This window comes from Pogona vitticeps, chromosome 6 (genome assembly GCF_051106095.1).
Source record: "Pogona vitticeps strain Pit_001003342236 chromosome 6, PviZW2.1, whole genome shotgun sequence".
In the NCBI taxonomy this organism is placed as follows: Eukaryota; Metazoa; Chordata; class Lepidosauria; order Squamata; family Agamidae; genus Pogona; species Pogona vitticeps.
Genome location: NC_135788.1, coordinates 105,920,231 through 105,931,138, shown reverse-complemented (window position 1 = coordinate 105,931,138; position 10,908 = coordinate 105,920,231). Strand labels below are relative to the sequence as shown.

General features: G+C 40.5%; 1 long non-coding RNA gene across 1 annotated transcript; it reads right to left on the bottom strand.

Annotated features, from left to right (window-relative positions):
* Window positions 1-2,955: 2,955 nt before the first annotated feature.
* Window positions 2,956-4,704, bottom strand: LOC110088385 (uncharacterized). The gene is made up of 2 exons (XR_013537622.1): window positions 4,581-4,704; window positions 2,956-3,526 (listed from the first exon to the last, which is right to left on the bottom strand). It is a non-coding gene; the product is annotated as an uncharacterized LOC110088385 (long non-coding RNA).
* Between the last annotated feature and the right edge of the window lie 6,204 nt (window positions 4,705-10,908).

Genomic DNA, 10,908 nt, shown 5'->3' with positions numbered 1-10,908 from the left:
CATCTCAGCCCACCGGTTTATTAATCCTCTTTAATTACCTAGAATTGTCAATTTTGCAGCTTTCTAGCAGATATATTCTGGGATGTTACATGAGAGACAATGGCCTGTTCTTGGAATTGTTATCAGAAACAGCCCATCAGTTTTCGGTAGCTATATAGTGAAAAGAAATAAGGAACACAGTTGAGGATTAGTGAAACCAATGGAGGGCTATTTCTTTGACACTGTGTTTCACAGTCTCTTAATAATTTACAGTACTTTGAAAAATCTACTGCCCTGGCAGAGCTAAGAGAAGAAGAAATTAGTTTTGTTTTAGGAATTGTGGCTCAATGTCTGAAGCCAGTCTGTGCAGGAACTCTGTTTCCTTGAGATTTAAAGTGAGAATAATAATGAAGGTTGGAAAATGTACTATATGTTACAAAGTTAATCTTAAAATGTTTCAAATTTATTTATTTAGTCATTCATTCATTCATTTATTTACCGTCTGGTAGCCAAGGCCACTCATTATTTCAGTTTTTATGTGGTTTATGGCAAGCTATAGTTTTTGAAGGGAAAAGAAAGAGATTGAGATCTGGTACAATGTTAGTGAGTGTAAATATTTAAACATTAGATGATGCTAGGATTCAAAAGCCTTGGAAACACATGGTGTCACCTTGTTCCAAGGAGGACGTATACTAACTAGCACACCAGGGTAAGGGAATATTGCACTAATTTAACCACAGAATTAGTTGGCATCATGTAGTTCTAGGGCTTTTGGATGACAACAATAAATTTATTAGGATCCATATGTCCTGGAAGTATGGTGCCAACTAGTTCCATGGTTAAAATAACTGCAATATTCCATTGCCTTGCTCTGCTAGTATGCTTTATTCTTGCTCAAGACATGCCTTGTGAGCTTTCTCTTGGGAATGTAGAAGGTACGACATCTGGGACCCTGCACGTTTTGTTAGATTTTTCCAACTCTCATCAGCCCCACTATCAGTGCTCAGAGACAGAGTTGGAATCTAACAGGGCGTGACAAACTATAGGTGAAATGAAAACAGCTGCTGAGTTCCCCTGCAGTATACTGTCAAAGCTAATAATATACATATATATTTTTGGATGTTTTAAATTAATTCTTATAGTGTGGCACTTAGGTGATCTCTTTAAGGAAAGAACTTTTTAAAAGATGGCTTGTAAATAAAGAGGGCCCAATTTTGCCTTCATCGTAAAGCAATCTTCATTGTAAAGATTGTAAAGCAATCGGAGGAGAAGAAATAGCCATCTATATTGAACACTGCTGAGCGATGCCCACCCACCATGCATGTGTCATAGTAGTGACTAGTACATTTGATTTATGATACCCAAATTGGACAAGCAGTGCACTAGAAAGCATGTGTTTTTTCCCCACAGTATATTTTATCACAATGTGCAACATTTATTCTGTGCTTTAGTGGGGGTAAACAACAAGAAAGACTACTTGGTTCTACTTACTATTTCCGTTTGGAAAGTGATATAGACAACCTAATGGTGACAAGCATAGTAATGGTAAGAGCAAAAAATATAAGCCAACAAACTATAAAAGCACATACAGCATAAGTTTCCTTTTTGAATATACCCTTATTTCAACCTTTCCTAACTGCACCCTCTAGATGTTTTGGATTACAACTCCCATCATCCTCAGCCAGCATGGCCAAAGTGCTGGACTGGGGGGAAGGCTGCTCTATAGTTTAAATCCATCTTCTTTCTCTTTTGTCCCCCCCCCCCCCAAATTGCACTTCTAACAGGAAGCTCTGCTAAACAAATAATCCACATAATTAATATACAAGTAGACAGACAGAAGAACTGCCATGGAGTCCAGTCCTAAGCATATTTATTTGAAAGTAAGCCACTTTATTTACATTTGAACTGAGTAAAATTTTATAATATTGTACTTTATGTTCTGTGATCTGTGGTATATAAAGGGGTCTGTGTCAGTATTTAGTTTGCTGGACATTCAATTCAGCCACAATCCTATATCAGTATGAACACAACTGAATGCAGTAGGACTTACTTCTGAGTAAAGATGCTGAGGCTTGAGCTGCTGATTATTTTCCAGGGTACAATCCTGTACTCATTTTTCCTGAGAATATGCTCTACCGAACACAGTAGGACTGGCTTCTCAGTGAGATATGTAGAGAATTGTGACATCAGAAACCATTCCTTATTAGACCTCCAAGGTTGTGCGGTTTGTTTGCTGCAATTCAACCGCACAAAACTGTATACAGTACTTGATTTCAAGAGGATATAAGACAGAACTGGAGGATAAATATATGTTTTGAGTGGTACGTTTTCTGTTAAAGAAATTAGGCATTCAGGTCTGAACACTGATGTTTGAGGAACATTGAAGGCCTTTGAAGCCTAATAACTGTCACCATGGTCCTACGTTCTTATCTCTACTTGCTTTTCTTTCCTGTTTTTTATCTTTCCTCCCCAGTCTTGTTCCTTTTTTTTGCCTTTTCAATTAGAACTGTTTCAGCTAACGTGGCTTGCCTGCCGCTTCCCATGATTTCACAAAAATCCCCTCTCCTTTCAAGCTTCTAACTAGGTTTTGAGTTAGTTGTGTATTTTCTGTAGTTCTGCCTACCCTATTTATATGTTTGTTTGTTTTATTTATAGGCTGCCTTTTTCACGATAAAGGGGACACAAGGCAGTTCACAGTATTAAAAAGAACAGAATTAAAAACATACGCCTTCTCCCACCTAGATCTACCCGCACCACCCGCGCGAGCCAGGAGGTGAGGCTGAGGAGCCTGACCCCGAGGGAGGCCCGGAGAGAAGCGAAATCGGGCCTTCTCGGCGGTGGCTCTCCGGCTTTGGAACAGTCTACCTCCTGAGATTCATGCAGCCCCTACGCTGGGTACATTTAAAATCCAACTAAAAACATGGCTTTATGTCCAGGCCTTCCCTCCTGCCAGCATTTAATTTAATTTAATTTAATTTAATTTAATTTAATTTACCCTTATTTTCCTATTCTTCACTTATGATTTTTGGCATGTTTTATTAATAACTGATGTTTGGGTTCTACATTATTATAATTGTATATTTTTTGTTGTTAGCCGCTCAGAGTGGTATAAATATACCAGTTGGGCGGGATATAAATCAAATAAATAAATAAATATAAATAAATAAATAAATTAAACATTAAAAACAAAAAAAACTATATGCTAATCAAAATGCAATTGAATAATTGTATTTTAGAATGTGAGATGGTATTTTAGAATTGGAAACAATCTTCTAAGGTCTTCCCCCCCCCCCAGTTAGACTCACCCAGTCTGATTCTACTTGTGTTCCAGAAGTGGGGAAAGGATCTATGCATTCCGTATCTCACCCGCTGTGGTGTGCTTCTTTGTGTAGGACACAATTCATGAAGGTGGATTAATTGTGTCCTCAGACTCAGGTGTGGAATTTCAGATCACCCATATTTCATCAAGGGCCGCTCTATATACAAGGTGCGGGAGTTTCCCATACCTCTGCAAAAAATGTGTCCCTATAGAAAGACGTTGCTCTGCCTAGAAAAAGATGAGAGGTGAATCTGAAATTATTTACTGCAAGCTTCATCTGGTAGTTGTTGCTTGAAATAATTTTTCTTTCCCTTTCCTTCACACCAGAGGCTGCGTATGTCAAATTTCCCGTAACCCTGCAGCAGCTGGGTGTTCGGAGAAATGTAGTGCGCAACCTCTGGTTCTAGTTGCACAGCCACCATCTTTCCCCTTACATAAGCTATGGTGTGTGACTCAAATGACTTCCTCATTCCTGCTTCCTTTTCTAAGCATGCCCAGGGAGAGAAGGTATGGGGAGTGATTAATACCCTATAGGCTGATAACCACCCCACCAGTGCGCCGAAATCCTCCTCCCTTTAGAAAGCACAGCTCGAGTTCAAATAAAAGAGACTAATAATATTCAGAAGTTCTTTTCTTGATTTCCTCCCCCCCCTTTTTTTGAAAACCCTTCTGCTGGATTTCCTTGTGGAAATAATGAAATTATTCTGGAAAATCTAAACCAGGATGGGCAAAATATGTCTCTGGGGCCGCATGTGAACTGCAAGATTGTTTTCGCAGCCCTCAGCCTTCCCAATGCCATTTTTTAGACCCCCCCTCAAAAAAATAAGAGATTTTTTTAAAAAAGCAGAACTGTGCCTGAAAGTCTTCAGGTTGCAACACCCCCATATAATTTAACATAGATCCCCAATTAAAGTAGGTTGCAGTCTGCCCCCTCCTCATTTAATGGAATGAATGAATGATTAAATAAATAATAAAGTTTTGTTTCTATACCAGAGCTGGACTCACAAGTACTTTTGGTTTTGTCCAATACAGAAATTTTTCCCCCAGACCCACAGAAACTATCGATCGCTAATTTAGATGGCCCCACTCTCACAACACATGGTGATGTGCTGGTATTTCATGACCAAAGCCTTTGAGCTTTAGTTCCTGATCTCTATAGACGAAACCTCCGCTCTTAATCCTTCACTTGGCACTGGTGCTAGAAGCCCCCCATCACACGGCCCCGCTCTTCCCAACCTCCCCAGTTAACCACTCAACCCTATAGGGACCAAGGAAGAGCTACCTTTTCCGTGGACTTCATCTGTCAGGCCAGTTGTCAGTTGAAGCAGAGAGATGGAGGCAGTGGGGCTGAGCTCATTTATAGACGCAGATGTCTGAGCCAACCCCCCCCCAGCTTGTGCCTCCTCCCATTCGGGGAGATAATCACATGACACCTGCTATCTTTTCCCCTCCCTGCCCAAACCACAGGAAAAGTCAAGTGGCCTCTCTTCTCTTAACTGGGCCAGGAAATTGCAGCTAGCCAATGTACCCTGTCCCCAGCTAAGTCTCCCATACTGTCTCTCCTTCCCCCCCCCCCACCCATCTGATGTTCAGAAGAGCTGTGGTTAACTATTTTAGGACGTAGCTCTAGTTATGGTAGGTTCCAGCAAAAGGAACCGCACAAGAAGGTCCCAGGGTGAGGGCTAAGACACCTGCATCCTCTTGTAAAATAAGGGTCTGTGTTCACGCATGTGTGCCTTCTAGCAAAGGTTTGGCCATTGCTTCATTTCACAGAAGTGAAACAAATTTCTCGCTAGAGTTCTTTTTTGTGGTGGAGAGAGAGACGTATTGGAACGGGGCTCTTTAAAGCTTACGGTGGTGTCATGAGTTGTCATCCATAAACGGGGCCTTAGCAGTGGCTGATCTCAGATATGGCAGCTGGCTAGTCTTATCCATGTTGCATCAGAGTACAGGTTTGCTTGTGCGGGTTCCCATCTCGCACGTGGCTGAAGCTAAATGAGCTGAGTGGAGTGGGAGCTTTAATAAGAGAGCTGCCATTCCTTGCTGATCCCCACCCCTGTTTAATGAACAGGCATGGCTTAGAAATTCAATGCAAAATGTGCCTCTGTGCCTGTATGTGTGAAGGATCACCTCTTTTATGATTGTGGGACAAATGTATTGTAGAATATTGGATTTTTGGTTATTGCGTCCTGCTGACAGCTTTGATAGATGCGCACTTTCATTTCATTTCCTATTATTTTACTTTCTTACGGTATTTCTAACCCAGTGCATTGACTGAGCTTAGTATGGGGGTACAATCAGTAAAATCACATAAAACAAACCTGGTGCAATTTAAATATTCCAAAACAATAAGCACCTTTTAGAATACAATTAACTATTAAAACCGTTAAGACAAACTCCAGCCAAATGAATCACTGACGATGAAGCCATAGTTTCTTATACTAACAGAGACATGGGTAAACAGCCATGTTTTAACCTTATGAGTAAAAGCAAAATAGGAAAAAAAAAAAGGAAAAAATGTGGTGGCTCCTTAAAAACTAACTTCTCTATATATATTTTAGTTAGAGCTTTTGTGGACAACTCCACTTCATCAAACATAAGAGCTTGGCTGTGATAATGTTGTTTTAACCTGGCACTGAGTTTGACTCCAGTCAGGCCTCCAAGGGGAAGGCTTTGGAAGAGTCTTTTCCTTGTCTCAGAATATTCTGTTCTCAGTGGTAGGGCATAGAGGGGAGCCTCCCCTGGAGATATTCATGAGTGGTAGTGCCTCCAATACCTAGGTCTCAAAACTGCACTGAGCTCTTGCTTAGACAAATCCCAGAAACCAAGTCACTCTTTGTTTTCATCTTGGAAGTGCTGATAATTCTTCATTCCTTATCGCGGACAATCTTCAGTGCAAAGTGCTACTTGTTGAAACGATGCTGTTTCTCACAGCATGTGCATGTTTGCCCATCTTCTACATAACTGCATACCTGATACAAAACACATTCAGCAGATACGGGTGGTGGGTTCTTTTTAAAATAGTGGAATCCAAACCATGGAACTCTTTCAAAATTCAAAAATCCCAGGCATAGTCAATCCAAATTATAAAAACATTGACTGGTATTATACAACAGACACAGATTTTAACCAAAAACCTAAGTATCTGTTAAATATTGCCATAGTATGTATGCTATTCCTAATAATGCTGTTTTTTTGTAGCTCTGATGGTGTTATGGTGTTATTTCTCAGATAGGCAATTGCTTATAGTACTGTGTCAAATTTTTTGATATTGTTCCCAAAGCCCCAATGACTACAGGGACCACTAAAGTGTGTTTCATCCACAAACAAGATTTCAATTCCCAGGTCTGTGTACTTTGTTTGTTTTTCCAATTCTTTATTTTCAACTCTGGCACCACCTGGAATTGCAATGTCAATGATCCAGACATTTCTTCATTATATTACTACTATGTCTGATGTGTTATACATAAGGTGTCTATCAGTCTGGATCCAGAAATCCCACAAGATCTTGACATCATCATTTTCTAACACTTTCTTTATGTGTTCCTATGGATTTTTGGAGGTTGGCAAGTTGTATTTTTTGAATAATGACCAGTGCACTAATTTTGCCACTCTGTCATGTCTAATTTTGTTATCTGTGCAATCTTTGGGCATTCACTGATGAGGTGTGACACAGTTTCATTTTTTTCTTGGCAGTTAACATTTGCTGTTAGCACTAAATTCCTTGAATCTTAGATTTCACCAAGTTGGTTTGGAGTGCTTGTTCTTGTGCAGCAAAAATCAAGCCTTCGTTTTCTTTCTTAAGGGGGCTCAGTTTTAGTCTGGGATGTGGTGGCGCTGTGGGTTAAACCACAGAATCCTCTGTGCTGCAAGGTCAGAAGACCAGAAGTCGTAAGATCAAATCCATGTGACAGAGTGTGCTCCCATTGCTTGTCCCAGCTCCTGCCAACCTAGCAGTTCGAAAGCATGTAAATGTGAGTAGATAAATAGGTACCACCATGGTGGGAAGGTAACAGCATTCCATGTCTAGTTGCGCTGGCCACGTAACCACAGAAACTGTCTACGGACAAATGCTGGCTCTACGGCTTGGAGACGGGGATGAGCACCGCGTCCTAGTGTCGGACACAACGGGACTAAATGTCAAGGGGAACCTTTACCTTATGTTGAATTATGATAATGATTCCCATCAGTATTTCTCAGGTGTTGTCCATGTAGTAGTTTATTTTTCCAGTCGTTTAATTTATTTTCAAATTGTTGTTTTTTATATTGAGCCTTTGTTTCTGTTTTCAAAATATTCTCCATTTTCACAACCTTAAGTACTGTAATTTTTCTCTATTTGTACTAATATAATTATTTAGACTCCTTTTTTTCCTCCTCTACTACTTGCTGTATTTGCAGCAATCCACAGCCTCCAATTTTCATCAGAAATATAATCTGTCCACATCACTTTTGGGATGTATTGCATGATGCATGTTCATTAGTTTCCATGTTTTTTATAGCATTTAATTTTGATTTTCCATAGTTTTTAAAATATATTCCTTTTCTATCAGTTCTTTAACTTTTGTGTGCATGTTATCTGCTTCTAGTATTCCAAGGTATTTATAATTTTCATCACTTGATAGTGATTTTATAATATTGCAATTTTAAACACTATTCCATCTTGCCACGGTATATAGACAGAGCTGCATTGCAGATTCCAAATTTCATTTAGATATCTTCACTAAATATTCGCACTGTATTTAGCAGTGATTATATCTCTGTGGAATTTTTGCATAAAGTTTTAGGTCATTCATGTATAACAGGTGACTGATTTTTCCTGCCTGTTCTGAAATATAGTAACTACTTTTTTCTCCACACCCCTTTTGGCAACTATTAATTTATCAAAATGTTTCTACTGCAAAGGAAATTGGTTTGAAGGTGACATAATTTTAACTCTACCGCCGAACAGGAATTGAAATAGCTTACTATGTAGATGAGAAATAGAAACCTCTGCTTTGCTACTGCAAAATACAGGGGAACTGGAAACACTTATTTTTCCACTACAAATTATTTAGTGACATATGAGAGGATTTATGCCTTTCACAGATGGAGTCTATGGGAGAAACAAGTGGCTTCATGCATTTCTCTCTCTCTTTTTGAGCCATGGATTTGGCACTGAATCCTGTGACCATTGCCAGTTGGCACAGCTAGAACCCGTTGTTTGGATGCTATGGTTTGATCTGTGTTGTAGGCATTGTTCTAGGATGTAAACATAGAGAACATTGCCTGGATGTATTCTCCAGTACTATGCTTTGCTGAAAGAAGGAGACGTTGCTGAGAATTCAGCCATCCTGTCTATCTGCTGAGCAGAGAAAGTGGGTAGAAGAATGGTCCCACTGTCATTTATTGAGCAGCCACACATTTTTCGTACCTAGAAGCATTAAGAGGATTGTCTCTGAACCTCTGGTGAATCACTTTCTACTTACATAAAGGGAGCTTGGTGAAGGTCAGCTTCTCTACAGGAGCTTTAGTTTGCAAATAAACAAAGCCAGTCTTGGTTATTCTCTGTAGGGCTTTGCAAACATGCTCCGCTTGCATATCCTTTCCAAAGCTTCCAAAAGGTGGTAAGCAGCAACATGAAACAATGTCAGATTCTACAACAGGTGAAACAATCTTAACAATATCCACAAAAGTACGTATTGCTTCCTGTCTTTGTTGCATTTCAACCCCACTCTTCTGCAAGGAAATTCAAGGCTGGTGTACATGACCATCTCCCAAAAATGATCTTCAGAACAACCATGTGAAGAAGAACATTAGGCTGAGAATCAGTAGGCATGGCAGAAGGACACTCAGTGAGTTTGATGGCTTGGTGGTTTGAACCCCAGGCTCTGCAGTCTTAGTTTATCGCTCCAAATCACAGCACCAGACCTTGCAAGTATGGAAGAACAGATTAACTCTGTGGCAACCCCAGTCCAATGTCGTGCCTTCTCTCCCAGGAAATCTCAAGAGATCCAGTCTTGGAGTTCTACCATGTCATCTAGCTTCCCTTCCCTTCCCTCTGCAGGGGTACTTTCTCTATTTCTCTCCTATATTCAGAGATGCCATGTAATATTCCAGCTCTCCTTTCTTTTTCTTTCTGGAGAGAAAGTGTTCCTCTCCTTGGTAAGGGCAGGCACTCAGTGAAGGTAGTGCCGTGCTCCGTGATGTTCACAGAGACCATATAGTTCAGGAATCTTTACTCTTTATGGTGCCGTGCTACAACTTGTTTTATGCATGAAAATTAAGACTGGATTTAAAAGGTGTTAGGATTGTTACGGTTAAGCAAGGGTAGGCAAAGGAGAGACCTCAGGATGTTGAAGAACTGCAGCTCTTGTCAGTGCTGGCTAACCTTGCCAATTAAGGAATGCTTTCAACAACATCTGGAGGGTCCCATTTTGGATGCATCTGAGCTAGTGGTCCCAACCTTGCTTCCCCAAATGTCCGTGGATTACAACTCCCAGAAATCTTGCTCAGTACAGCTAGTGGTGAAGGTTTCCAGAGTTTTAGTTCAGAAACATGTGGGGACCCAAGACTGGGAACCATTGATCTGAGCTAAAGCACTAGCAGTATGTGTTCTGCATGTTTTTCTATTTTTATGTTTCCCATGACATGGATGTTAAAGAAACGGAGACAGACTGGAGCTTCTGGAGGGAGCTAGATGCAAAATGTGACTCAGAAGCTGCAGGATTATCTAGGTCTTGATTGGCTTGTCTCGTTATATCAGCAAATGAACCTTTCTCTCCTCTTCTTGCATCCCGTAAGTAACATGACATGGTTCAATTTCCTCTTTGGTGCTTACCAGAACCTCTTATCTGATCAAATGAGTTTTTTAAAAAAATATTTTAGGAAGGCAACTAATGATGTGGCTCAAGCTTCCATATTTCGTGCCTTAACAAGTGAGAACATTCAGGTGTTGCTTTCTGATCAAAGAAACAGCAGTGTGGCCACATAAGGAAGCATTAAGGTTCTGCATTAAGGAGTTGCACATCTACGCACACGTTAAAATAGTAACGTTTCTGGCCACCACAAAGCATTCCTGATATCCCAAGATAAAATCTTGACTGGGGCCCCAACTGCTGCTTTGTCCAGCTCAGAAGAATACAAAGATAATGACCATGGATGATGAGACGTGTGCCAACAGAACAGATGTCTTGGAGCAGTTAGTTGTCAAAGCTGGTATTGGCTGACATGCTGCCTATAATCCAGTGGTTCCCAACCTTGGGTCCCCAGATGTTCGTGGACTACAACTCCCAGAAGCTTTCGCCACTCGCTGTGCTGGCCAGGATCTCTGGGAGATTTTGTCAAAAAGTGTCAAGGGACGCAAGTTTGGGAAAAACTGCTCTAAACAGTCCTGTTAGTAATGATGGTGAAATTAAATCTCCATAACTATACGAGTGGACCCACCGAATGGGAGCTAGGAAGAGTTCCTGTTTTGGACTACATTTCCCGTACTACCCCAGGCAGAATGGCGATGATTTTAGCAATTGTAACCCAAAATGAAGTAATTTTCCCAATTCTGTACTAAATAACATTTGCAGGGGAAAGTGACACCATCCTTGGTTCCTGCATGTGAACAGGTGGCTGGTCATAGT